The 11,672-nt window shown below is 42.6% G+C and overlaps 1 non-coding gene across 1 annotated transcript; it reads left to right on the forward strand.

Annotated features, from left to right (window-relative positions):
• The first annotated feature begins 5,964 nt into the window (after window positions 1–5,964).
• Window positions 5,965–6,101, forward strand: LOC111754818 (small nucleolar RNA SNORA2/SNORA34 family). The gene has a single exon (XR_002789488.1). It is a non-coding gene; the product is annotated as a small nucleolar RNA SNORA2/SNORA34 family (small nucleolar RNA).
• Window positions 6,102–11,672: the final 5,571 nt, after the last annotated feature.

Genomic DNA, 11,672 nt, shown 5'->3' on the forward strand with positions numbered 1-11,672 from the left:
TAGACTGAGACCCAAGGGAGGAAGAAGGAAAGGAGGGTCCACTTGGGGGGGGGATCAAGAGGCAGGCGCACTGGTGGTTTTGGATGGGCAGAGCATGAGTTCAAAAAAGTAGGCTGGGTGGGGCTGGCCTGGTCACCAGGTTTATGCAACTTCCTTTGGCCACAAAGTGGTTTGTCCAGGGCTGCACTGGGTGGCAGTCACTATGGAAGCAGTGCGGTGTGTGGGTGGGGTGGCAGCTGTGAGCAGCATGCACCTTTCAGTGTGTGTGCGTGTGCGCGTGAGTGCATACACACAAGCTGGGGTTGTGTAAGGGCTAAGACTGCTGGCAAAGGGGCAGTAAAGACATGTGAGGTGGAACTGTAAAGAGGTGGTGGGGACTGGTGGGAAGGAGGCAAGGGGCGGAAGAGACGCTGGCTAGGAAGACAGGTAACTGATCAAGTGACTACACATGTGACTATAGGTAAGCACAGCACAGATGTGGGACATGGGGATGAGAGAAATACCTTCTCTGTCATTTTTCATATTTTTTGAATTTTGAACAATAGAAATGGTTTTTATATTTAAGAAGTTAAATTAAAAATTTCAAGTTCACAAAAATAGAAGGTGAACAGAAGAATTTAATCAAGTTTCTGAGCATGTTCTAAAGAGCTTTGGGAAAAAAATAGATCTCTGAAACATCTCCAGATGTGAAATGTCTTCACGCCCAGAATCCCAGAGGCCAACACTGAAAGTGTCACAGTGACCTATGATGTCCACGCAGATGGGTGGGAAGATGCAATGTGCATTTGCCTCTGACCCATGAATGAATTTCTTGGCTCACTTAGTGCAAATCCGAGCTCAGGGCCTAAGGCCACTTCCTCGCTGTGCTCCCACCCTGAGGTCGGCGCCTGCAGGAATAGCTGCTTCTTTATTTGACCAGGGTCACGTGAGTCTACTGCTTCCTTTTCATTCCCCTTGCCGCCTCCCTTAAATGCTAGGCCTCTGACCCTAGAGGGCTTCTTTATTGTCTCTTTTGGAATAGTTTTAACACTTTCGCCTCCATCACGCCCTGTATACACACAACACACACACTCACATGCATGCACACTCCTCACTGCCAGCCCACCCCAGGATCACATTGCTTCTAGAGTGTCCTCCATCCAGTGCAGCCCTGGCCAAATGCTACGGCCACAGGAAGCTGCAGGAACCTGGGTCTATGGCGTTCTCCCTCCTCCCTCCTCCTGCAGGGTCCCAATCCATCTCTCTGTCCGAACTGCCTCTTTCACTCCAATTCTTTGCTGCCCACCATGTCCAGATCAAAGTCCAACTCCATCACAGCAGGAATTTCCTTTCCTCTCTCTATCAAGTCCCCTTTTTAAAGTCAGTCTTATACATTTATGTAGTAGATTACAAATTGATTTGTGGTAGAACAGAAGAAGTGTTTGGCTGTGGAACAGTTTTTTTGTTGCTCTTATTGAGGTTTTTTGGTTGTCATTGCTGGCATTTGTTTGTTTGAGTCAGTCTTGGTGTATATTCAAGCTGACCTTGGATTTGCCATGTGGCCTAGGCTGACCACAAATTTGTGTTCATCTTCTTGTCTCAGACTTCTGAGTGCTACAGTTTTCAAAAGAAAAATTTTTTATTAATCCATTTTTGTAGAACTAACATCCCTTGTGGGGAGTTGGTACATGGACATAACAATCTCAGTTCTTTTTTTCATAGCCTTTCCTCGCCTCCCTTCCCATTCCCTCCATCTCTCTCTGTCTCTTTTTTTCTTTATTTTTGTTTTGTACCGGGGATTGAACTCATGACCTCACATTTGACAGGCAGGCACTTGTACCACTGAGCTAAATCCCTGGCCCTTCCCTCCATCTCTTGATCCCCTTCCCATTTGAACAAAATTTATTTCCTTATTTCCTATTATTTATCTTTTATTTCACTCTTTATCTATATTTTCAATTTCTCATATAAGACAAGCTATGACAATTATGGACTCAAGGTGCATCCATTTTCCTATAAATGACTCAAATTTATCCTACGTTATGGGACAGCGGTACTCCACTCTGCGTAAATACCACATTTTAAATTCATTCATCTGTTGGTGGACATATAGGCCGCTTCCATTTTGTTTTTAAATACTAGAAAGACATTAGGATGAGTTATTCGGCTGAAGTGAGGGGTTGTTTATTCCAGAGTGTTTTCACATAGGTGAACTCCCTCCATTCTAGCACATACTGAAAGCCAGGATGGAGATGGATGGAGACAGGGTTCCACTGACTCAGGAGGGTCAAATGCAAACTTCTCTTCCTCCTTCCTCCTTTAGTGAGGTCATGTTGGTAGTTTAAAATTGCCCAGGGTGGGAATAGTTACACCATATAAATCAGTATAAATTCAGCTCTTTGCCCCCTGAGAGCCCAGTTGCTAAGCATTTACCAGCCCGGTGCTGGGGACCTCAATCCTGGTTGGCCATTTTTGTTTTGAAACCTTCATTGTTCTCAGTGTGTTGCCTTCTTTGCTGCAATGCCGTCTTGTTCACTCACTATTTTCTCAGCAGTTCCATCAGTTCAGCTTTAACTAGCAGACTAAAGCCAATGCCATTGCTTAATTGGATGAAAGTTACTCACTGGGTCATCCTGCATCTTCTAACACTTTTCATATTTATACAAGTGATAGTGATTGTGGCTATAATCTTCTTGATTCAATTCAAGATAGCTTAGCTATTTGATTTTTCGTCAGTTGATTTCACTCAAGCTTCATGAGCAAAATAGGTCTGTTGGTCTGGCTTTCTGATTTACAAATAATGATGGTCACTGTTGCATTTTTAATCACAGTGGCTGACCCTTTGGTATGGAAAAAATTGACCAATCCAGAAGACTTTTTGAGTACTGCAAGGCAGAATAACTAGGTGTATTAAAGAAAGGGAGCCATGGGAGTTAATTTTGAAATGTTAAAATGCAGGAAATAAGTTGATGTTGTCATTGACTGAAATAGGGAAGCAAGACAGATTTGATTAAGGGAGTATGGCTCGAGATTTGCTATGTTTGGGTTGTAGCAAGGCGGTGTGGGAGAGATTAGAAAAGTAAGAATGGAATCAGTACACTTGGATGGAAGAGAAACTGTAAAAGGTACCGTTGCAGATGTGTGCCAAGTCATCCTACACTTCTTTCTCTGACAGCTGCTTCTCCTGTAGCCACATTTGGAATCCCTCCCAAGCACCCACACGGTCCTCCACTGGGCATAACTGATGGAGTTGGAAGTGGTGACCGCAAGCTCATGAAAATTTGGAATTAGTACACGTGATTATGATAGTCTTCATAGGTACTGGATTTTTAAGGTGCTGTAGTCTGGGGGAAAAGGAAACCATTTTTGAGTCTCCAAATGAACAAGTAGAGAAAGCAAGTCTACCACTGCAGAGAGAGGAGCAGGGTGGAGCGCACAGCTAGGGAGGAGCCGAGATGAGCGACAATCCGATGGAGGAAGGAGAAAGGAAGTAGCTGCTTTGGTCTGAGAATTCCCAGCCCCAGTGCTACTTCTCCTGAGCCTTGACTATCAGCTGTCACATTTGGGTTCTAGGACGCATCCGGCTACCTTATAGCAAATCCACTTTTGCTTAAGTTAGCTTGAAAGTTTCTGCTTTGGCCAGGGATATAGCTCACTGGCACAGTGCCTGCCTGGCAAGTGCCATGTCCTGAGTTTGATTCCCTATACAAAAAAACAAAACAAAACAAAACAAAGAGAGAAAAGTTTCTGTTTCATGAAACAAACCATCAATCTTTAAGCTGCTTGCTCTGGCAATTACTACTTACAAGCTCTAACCAAGTCACTGAGCTCATGTTACAGATGGGTTTTAGTTTCTTTATCTGAAAAGGAAGGTAATATTATTTATTTTCAGGCATGTGTGAATATTAAATAAGTCAATGTAGGAAAAGCACTTAGAAAAGTGACTGGTGTTTGATAATGACTGAATATAAATGTGAGGGACTGTTATTTTGTGAAAATTTCAAACACACAGCTTAAGTTTGATGGAAGTCATTGTTGGTTGACCAGTGCATGACTTCTGGAGTCTTCATACCTTTGCTGTTCTCTTTGCCTAGAATGTCCTTTGCTGTCACATCAGTGGGCCACCCTCCCCTTACCCTTCCCTTGAAGTTCTGCCTTTGGGCTTTCTTTGTGCTGACAATTATTATGCTGTATTACTATCTTACTACTGTTTCTTTTACGTTTTGTTATCCTAAAAGGAGGCTATGTTTTTCTTGGTATCTCTAATGTTCAGCAACATGACTTCATACATCACAAAGTCTGTATCAATGTTCATTAATAAGTCAATATGTACACCAGATGACCAGGTTTTACATCGAGGGCAAAGATGTCACATGGGCATCCTTTATAAAAGGATGACAGCTAGAAGACATAGATATGCTGAGATCGTCAGGAGAGTGCAGCATGAGGAGAAAGGTGGAGGGAAGGTTTGGGATCAGAGGAGACAGAACATTTGAAAAACAGGTCAGAGTTTGTGAAAGAGTAAGGAAGTGTAGAGATATAGACATCAAAAATATGAGGGAATTTAACAAGTAGTCAGAAATGTCAAAACTCACATAATCATGACATAAGAGGCTATAGACAAGGATATTGGAGGCCATTGAGATATCTGACAGCAAATTCAGTAGGCTAGTCAAGGGGAACACCAGATTATAACATACTTGTGCTGATGGTTAACATACATTGTTCTGTTGGGGGTTCAGTAACAAATGAGTAGGCAAGAGGGATGATGGAAATATTTATTATATTAAGACAGGAAACCTGTCCTACATTCAAGTGAGTAGACTAAGTTTTCTTTTTGCTAAAGTAATACTATACTTGTTCTTTTCCCCATTTGCCATTTTCATTAAATTTCTCCTGAAACTTGATAAACAAGCTTTTATTAACAACTAGATTAAAAAAAAAAACAACTAGATCTACTCTTCATAATCATAATCTACTCTTCATAATCACATAATCATATACACTTTGTCTTGGTTTTTTTCCCCCTGTGGAAGCTCATCCATCCATTCCTCCATGCATGTTTCATCAATTTGTCCTTCCATTTGCATGTTCATTTTTTCATATAATAACCTATGAGACCACTATCAAGGTCCAAGAACTACCATAGGAAATTGTAAGGAACCAGGACTGGCCAGGGGGAGATTTAGGCTACATGAGAAGACTAGAACACATAGGCTGCCTTCTCTGAAGTTTTCTAGTTTCATTCTCTTGGAAGTTATAGCCACCTCTTGATGCTTTGGATATCTTGCCTGGCTCTGGGGATTTACAGTGATTGATCATCCCAGAACTTATCCATCATGTCAGAAACCAGATTCTACCAAGCAACTGTTGAACAGCAAGCTGGAGTCCAAAGACATCAAGATGGTTTGGAAACCTCTCTGCCAGAGAGTTGTGCATTTATTTGTGGCTTATCAGTTTGAATAAAAAGATAGCTGACCTCTGACATCTTTTAAGAAGTTCATAATTTATTAGAAGCATCAGAAGAAATATAAAACTAAATATTAATATAATCCCCTGGGAGAAGCCTTGCTTCAGCATTTTACATAATATTAGAACCTCAGCAAATAGTTTCCCTGAGATAAAAACTTTGGCAAACATCCAGCTGGAACATTTGAGAAGTGAAACCATTCATGTTTTTGTGTCAGGAGACTTGATTCTCATCCAGCCTTCTAAATATCAGATTTTGAAAAATCCTCCAATACAAAGAAGTAGAAAATCTGTAACACAAATAATTCAAAACTAGCTGCTCTAACCCCAGTTCTAGAGATGATGATTTTGAACTCCTGTTCTTGACTGGTTTCCCTATACCACCAAAATAAACTTAGCCCTTTATTTTGTGATTCTTTAGGATAAGAGGGAAAGAAATCTGTTGAGTCTTCAGTATTTCTATGGGATCATGGTTGTTTAATTTAGGAAAAAGTTTGTTACAAATAAGAGTAAACCCTGGCCCTGAATCAAGGCCAGCAACTTCCTGACACTGTTGATTTCAAGCAGGAGCTTAAAGAGATATCTTTGTATGGTCTGTTGACCCTTTCAGAACTCGGGCAGTGAAATGATCAATTCATTAGAAAGAAACAACTTGAAGCAACCCCTCCCCACCTGGTGAGCAGCTGTGAGTGTGACAGGCTGTGGCAGCCCGGGATGGGAGCCACCAGTGTTTACTGGGACCCTGCCATGCTGGTACCTGGAGCACTGGGAAACCAAGTAGCCTCTCCCTCCCTGTCTGTTTTGTTTTGTTGAACTTCAATATACATGAAAGTATGGACAGCTATTTTGAAGAGAATGAGAGACTCTACAACAGCCATTAGTGACTTTCCTATTGTCTGGTTTTGAAGACCTAAATTGCCTTCCTGATTCTGTTCGGATCAGTTTTATACTATGTTGTTTTGCATGAATTCTCTGTATGCGAAGACATGGACAACTATTTGGAAGAAAACAAGAGACAATATGATAGACAGTGAAGATCTCAGGTTGGTCTAACTTCTACATCTTTTACATTGCTTTCTTTCTTTCTTTTTTTTTTTTTTTTTTTTTTTTTTTTGTTACCAGGGATTGAATGACTTCTACTTGCCAGGCAGGCACTTAAGCCACTGAGCTAAATCTGGCCCTCTACATTGCTTTCTTATGTCCTATTTTGTTCTGTTTTGTTGTGTTTAATTTTACCCCCTTTAAAATAAAAATAAAAAGAAATTTTAAAAAACCCCAAAGAACAAATAACAGCAAACTTAACCAAAAGGCATTTACATTACTGAGTTGGACTTTATTTTCCTTAAATAACAAGAAGTCCTGAGGTAGACAGACCAGGGCTGGTATAACTGTTCCAGGATGCTGTCAGTTCCTTTGTCTTTGGACCCCCAATTCTCAGCATGCAGCTTGGAGTTTCCTGTTTCTGAGACTGACTGTACCTGGGCAAGAAGAAGGGGAGCATCACAGCCTTTTCTCCCAGAGGCCTTAGCTTTTCATTCAGAAAGGGAAGTGCTTCCCTGTGGCTTCTGCTGACATCTCCTTGGGCAGAATATAGTATTCCTCACTGGGAGATTCCCGAAAAACTGAGTACAGTTTTTAGCTTTTCAAACTCTACATTATAAACAGGTGAGGACGGATGCAGTTGGGACTGGATGTCAAGCACCTAAGAAGCTGGACTGGAATTTTTGAAGCACAAGAACTCACATATATATATATATATACACCATTTTTAACAAGCCAGTGAATTAAACCCAATGGTTTACAACTGACTCTAGGGTTGTTGTTCTGCATATGAAGGAATCTCAACAGGACTTTTCATAATGTTGGATTAAGAAGCATAGGGTTTCACCATGGTTCCATTCAATTGAAAGCCGGAGAGTGAAGAAGATGGTGGGAAAAGGAAAGGAGCAGAATTTCTTCATTTTCCTGAGAAAATGGAGCAGCCTCTGCCTTTAATTCCTCTTGGAAACGAACCTGGGCCAAGGGAAGAATAAATGAAATATTTCAGATTGGCTGGATATAAACCACTGATGAAATCTAAAAGGAAGAATCCTAGAAGTGTGTTTCAAAGCAAGGGCTCTCAGGGAGTTCCACATGTGTACACGGTGACATGGTGACACATCTCACCAACAGGGAACAACTGGTTTGGATCCTAGATGTGTGCTGCACCACTCTGAGGGTTTCCCCACTGAGTACAATGCCATCTTCCCTGCTTGCCAGCCCCACACAGGGCATGAGATGTTCTTGAGTATGTCCATCCTGACAATCTCACTTCCTCTGTTTGATCAGGTAGTCAATTGATCCTATCCAAGGAATCCAGATGAGCTCAATGGGAGTTTCTTCTGCCCACATCACTGCATCTACGTTCCTTCCAGCTGCCTTCTCTTCCACCTGGACTGGAATTGAGTCCTGGACTGAGCCTCCTAGCGGTGGGCTCAGGATGGAGTATGGAGGAATTGTCCCTCTTAGGCTCCCAGAGGCTACACACATGACTATCATCCTTTAGTTAGATTTACACTTGCTCTACTAAAATAAAACTTGTGGAATATGGCACTCGGTGGGAAAAATATGTACTGAGAGAGGAGAGGGAAGATTCAGGAAGCCCTGTCATGAAGCCAAAGATGGCGGACCCTCAGGACTGGTGATGGGGCAAGGGTAGAGATGAAAAGAAAAATTTCTGTAAGACAATTGGCATTCCTATGTGCTTGTGCATTTCATGAAATCCTGAAAACTTTGGGCCGACAGAAAAAAGTTCCTAGTGAAGAAGCATCTTAGAATTTATTCTAATTGTGTTAATGGGCAGCCTCTCTCTGAGGAAAACAGATGAAGATAAGGGAAGCAGAGGAAATCAAAGCTCTGCACAAACCACATGATTTAATCTTTGCAATAATCCTGTGAGGTAAGAAATATCTACTGTGAAAATTGAGGCCCAGAGAGGCTGTGTGCTTCCTGGTACTGCACAGCTGGTGAGGGAGTGGTTGGCTCTGGACCCTGGTCTTCCTGATGGTAACTCTCACAGGCTCCTCAGCGGACTGCTTTCCAGGTCCCCACCCAGCCACCTTATAAGAAATCCTTAAATTTGGAAGGCCCTGGCCCATCCAGGAAAGAAGTCCCTTGCAATGGTCGCAGGGTGAGGTGGCAAAGAAGTGCCCTTTGTCCCCCAGAGCAGAGGCCCTGGGGTGGCAGCTCTTTGGGGGAGAAAATACTGAATTCTGATCAAAATGGCTGTGGAGTTCAGCTAAGTCACTTTCCTCACTCCATCTGGAAGCTCTTCAGAGGCATAATTTCATTCCAGGCAAATGTAATTAAGAATTTGATTTGATTAAAAAACAAATCGAAGGAGAGAAATGAGGTTTCTCCTCATTCCCTCCCTTTCTTCACAAATAGGACCCTCATTAACGAGGCATATGCCTGGGACTGGGGACCAGTTCAGTCCTCCCCCACCCCACTGCCCTTGGCCACCCTTCCTAAAGAACTAGGGGTAGAGTGATTCCCACAAGGGATCAGGGAACTCAACAAATAACGCAGAGGATTTTTAAAATTCTAATTTGGCTTCAAGACACTGGCAAACCACAGCAGTTGTACCTCTGTGGGAAGAAGATGTCCACTTAATTAAAGCCTGGGCAGGCAGTGGGCAGCATCACCCTGGGAGGGAGACTCAAGTGAGGCTCGGTACTGATCACACCAGACCTGCTGCCAGATCTGCTGCCTTCTCTCCTGGAGGGCAGGACACCCCAGCCAGTTGTGGCGAGACAAGAAACGGAAAAAGTAGGGTGAACAGGAAGGATTTGTGATATTATGTTATTAGGCATGACCCGAATAATCAGACTTTGACTTACTCCATCTTATCTCAGAGGCTCTAATGAGAGTTATGTGATGAGCTTTATAAAGGGCAACCAAAATGAGAGCTGGGAGGTCAAATACTGGTGGGTGGATCCTGACAGATGCACTACACCCTTCATCAGCTTCTCTGTGGAAATAGTCCTATATTTATTTCCTGAATCTGTCACTGTCTATTTGCTGAAAAAGTCCTTTTTGACTATATATGCAAACTGAGCTAAGCAGGAGTTGGAAACCACTTTCCAGTGTACCTGTGTAATCAAAAAAGGCAGAATGAACTGAGTAGAACTGGAATTATAAGGAAAGTTCCAGAATTCAAGACAGGGATGGGACTGATGCATGGACTAGGGTTGAGGTAGACCATGCCCAACAAGGCTGTCATGGACTTGGTCTCTTACTGTCTTGCCACTATGTCATCCTTAGAGCATTGTCTTTTATTTGTTGATTCTTGGGTACAAACGGCTGCCACAGTCCAAACATCCAATCTTCATTCAAAAAAGAAAATCAGAGGATATAAGTGAAGGCACTAGTCCTATTGTTTCATCTTATCAGGAAAACAAAACCTTTTCTGAAAACTCCAAACTGGTACATGGTTACTCTTGACTATAAAGGAGAATAGCAAAATCAGTATTTATTGGGAAATCATCCTGATCTGATCAAAGCTGTAGTTTCATTTACAAGAAAGGTGAGGGATAGATAATAAATGGCCAATGACAGTGTCTTCCACAGGAACTTAGACTACTAAGTAGCAGCAGCAGAGTCTAATGAAGGTGTTAAAAACCACTCCAGGAATTTCAGACAGAAGGAATCCAACACAAGGATTTGTTTGCTGGACAGGACATGTCAGAAGTACCACAGGACTTAGGAAAAAAATAAAAGGAAAAGAAAAATAAAGTTACTGTCTTTGTTGCTTCCCTTTCTAGGACGTAATACCCAACACTCAAAACTTAAAGACGGAGTTTATTTTGGCTCATGATTTGTATATGGTTCAGTCCATAGTTGACTAGCTCCCGGATAGGGTGGCGTGGCAGAGAGGGTTGCTGGTGACGTTTCTGACAGGAAGCAGAGATCAGGAGATAGACCTTTCCTGGCCATGGCCCCTGTGACCTACAACTTCTGACCAGGCTTCTCCTCCCAGCATCATATTTAGCTAATCTGTTGACAAGTGTTACACCCTCATGATTCAGTCACCTCCTAAAAGCCCCATCTGTGAGTGCATGAGGCCTTGGGGCAACATCTAGATAGACATAAATCATGACACTTTTCCAGGCTGTAGGAAGTATATGTATACTACCTCTCCTAGGCTGTAGTTGCAGAAGGGTATGCAGTGTTACACCAAACTCAAGACGAACCTTTGCTGTTGCTTGCAACTCACAAGAAGCCAAAAGCTTGTGCTTGCGCAGACACAGCAGGAGCCTGGAATGCTGAAGAATCTGCATTGGAACATTACTACTGTAGGAGCCAGAGCTCCTGCCACTTGTGCCCAAGACTGCCCCCTTTACCTGCCACTGGTGATGCTAATGACTCCACTAGAAGAAGAAACATAAAGGTACCTTTTTTTTTTTCCTCTTTCTAGTCTCCCCAGGACCTACCATTTGTAGAGCCTAACTGGAAGCCAACTGGTGTAGGAACTGATCTAGGAGATGTTGTTTTCAGGTTTTTAACACTCTAAAGGCCCCATTCTTCAGAGGAGAGCACAGCTAGCAAAGGGCACTAGACAAATAATGCCCTAGACATTGCCCCCTGCAGTTATACGAAGAGGGTGTGAGGACAGTGACTTACAAGGCAGCAGGGTGACACATTATGCTTAGTCTGTGCTGACTGGTTAGGGAAACAAGGGGGCAGATAACAAGAGAAACCCAACTGCATACATGAATCCAGCGGGGAACCCAGAATAGTCGTTAATTGTATGTTCAAAAAACTAGTTTCTTGATCAAAGTTCCCCTCATTTATTTCTACCACAGATGACTAGGAAATCTCAACAGTTGAATGAATTTCTAAAAAGTGTCTGCTGCTGACTCTTACTTGATGTCATTCTGGAAGCAGTGAAAAAGATAAAGATTTCTATTGAAGGTAGTTTCGAAGGGTCTGTCAGTGGATGTGCCGTGGTGAAGTTAGTCTCACCTCTAGAAGTGTGTTTATCAAAACCATCAGGGAAGAAAGCACAGTACACTGACCATGACCCTGCTTCCTTCTGCTGTCCTTCTGACCCTCTGCTTGAATGGAGAACTCTGAGGTGCCTCACGGTAGTGTCTTGTCCATAGAAGCCACGTGTGCAGATTCTGTCTGGAGACTGTCACTTCAGGGACAGTTTCTGAGCATCCAATTCTAAGAGCACAAGTGGA

This window comes from Cavia porcellus, unplaced genomic scaffold (genome assembly GCF_034190915.1).
Source record: "Cavia porcellus strain 051 isolate PalLab524CR breed Dunkin Hartley unplaced genomic scaffold, mCavPor4.1 scaffold_11, whole genome shotgun sequence".
Lineage (NCBI taxonomy): Eukaryota > Metazoa > Chordata > Mammalia > Rodentia > Caviidae > Cavia > Cavia porcellus.